Source organism: Pezoporus occidentalis, unplaced genomic scaffold (assembly GCF_034315485.1).
Source record: "Pezoporus occidentalis ecotype Australia unplaced genomic scaffold, CSIRO_AGI_Poc_V1 ctg185, whole genome shotgun sequence".
NCBI classification, from domain to species: domain Eukaryota; kingdom Metazoa; phylum Chordata; class Aves; order Psittaciformes; family Psittacidae; genus Pezoporus; species Pezoporus occidentalis.
In genome coordinates this window covers 1,137,924-1,139,926 of record NW_026913693.1, presented here as the reverse complement: position 1 = coordinate 1,139,926, position 2,003 = coordinate 1,137,924, and the positions used below count along the sequence as shown (strand labels likewise).

Here is a 2,003-nt window from a genome sequence, read left to right as displayed (position 1 = left end):
GTGATTTCTTGCCTGGCTGCGCTGGGGACCATAAAGGAAACTGAAACTTGGCAAGAGACTGCTCTCAGCAGCTTTTCCTTCCTGACAGCCACACAGTCCCTGTAGCACAGCCTAGAGTTATCAGCACTGATAGGATTCTTCTGTCCTTCTCCCAGAATACCCTGATGCTTGGCTGAGAAGCAACTCGAGAAGAAACAAATTGCAAGCAGCTACTGCTGATGCTTGATGCTTCAGGATGCTCCTGAAGGTGAAGCTGAAAGAGGTCTGATTTGAAAGACACTGCGTAAAATGAACAGGAAACGCTCGTGTCCAATAGCCTAAATCCTACAGCACCCGGGATTCCCAGGCAGTCTCCCATCCAAGTACTAACTGAGCCCGACCCTGCTTAGCTTCCGAGATCAGACGAGATCGGGCGTTTTCAGGGTGGTGTGGCCGTAGGCTAGGAGCTTGGCTTCTGCTTCTCTGTTTTTGTTGTTTTTTGTTTTGTTTTTTTTTAATGACTAAGCTAGCATTGGAACAATCAGGAAGCAAAAGAAGAACAGAATAAACATGATATTCATATATATATTTCACTGATAATTTAAAATATCCTGAATTAATTTGCTGCCCTATCTTCCTGTACTTGCCTGCAAATAAAATTACTTGCTTACTGGTATTTGAGTTCCATATTTATTTCTTGTGTCTTAAAATGTTCTTTGATTATCTCATAGGGACAGAAAACTGAACCAGATAGATAGATAATTTTTTACTAGAAATTTTGATTAGCCAAATTGTTATCCAGTACTAAGACGGGTTCTCTCTTGACTGATCCATGTAAAAATCTTATAGTAAAAAGCTCACTCTTGATTATGTTCTAGATATTGCTTATCTTCAGTAGAAAAAATATCATTTCAAACTATGTATATCCTTCTGTAAAATATTATCTGTTGTGAGATGGAAAATTTTAAGTTCTTGTTCAATTTATGTATAAAAGAATTGTCAAATATGTCATTTTTTTTAATTATAGATATAGGTCTCCTTTCATTTGACCTTTATTTTCTTGGCCTAGGATTTATAGAAGATCAATGATATCAATAAATTTTATGTGGAAAATGTATAGCAATATTCAGCTTTCAGTGTACATTTTCTAATGACAGCATTTCTATGCTTTCAAGTTTGACTTTTTTTTTTTCTTTTTACACATTTATCCCTGTCCTATATTCTGAAATTACAAAATTTCAATTAGTCATGTTCTGCCAACAGAAAGTTAATCAAAGTGAAGAATAAAGCAACCACCATGATTTTTAAAAATATATTAAGGGATATACCTCTGAAAGTCAGGAAACTCTTTGTTACAGTGTGCCTTGATTTTTCCTGTATGTAGTGTTCAGAGCCATGTGTTCCCCTACCCATGGAGTGAGAAAGATTACTCATTTCCCATGTATTCATCTGTCTGGTTCACAGCTGTTGGTTTGTTGTTTTTTTTCCAGGGGTATTTCTCTAAATTCATACTGGATTACAAACTAAATATTTTTAAATATATGCACCAAAACATTTAGAATCACAGAATCATAGAATAGTTAGGGTTGGAAAGGACCTTAAGACCATCTAGTTCCAACCCCCCTGCCATGGGCAGGGACACCTCACACTGAACCATGTCACCCAAGGCTCTGTCCAACCTGGCCTTGAACACTGCCAACGATGGAGCATTCACAACTTCCCTGGGCAACCCATTCCAGTGCCTCACCACCCTAACAGGAAAGAATTTCTTCCTTATATCCAATCTAAACTTCCCCTGTTCAAGTTTGAACCCATTACCCCTTGTCCTATCACTACAGTCCCTAATGAAGAGTCCCTCTCCAGCATCCCTATAGGCCCCCTTCAGGTACTGGAAGGCTGCTATGAGGTCTCCACACAGCCTTCTCTTCTCCAGGCTGAACAGCCCCAACTTTCTCAGCCTATCTTTGTACAGGAGGTGCTCCAGTCCCCTGATCATCCTCATGGCCCTTTTCTGGATTTGTTCA

At 39.1% G+C, this 2,003-nt stretch overlaps 1 non-coding gene across 1 annotated transcript; it reads right to left on the bottom strand.

Annotated features, from left to right (window-relative positions):
- Nucleotides 1-321: 321 nt before the first annotated feature.
- On the bottom strand, nucleotides 322-440 carry LOC134162271 (5S ribosomal RNA). The gene has a single exon (XR_009964275.1). It is a non-coding gene; the product is annotated as a 5S ribosomal RNA (ribosomal RNA).
- Between the last annotated feature and the right edge of the window lie 1,563 nt (nucleotides 441-2,003).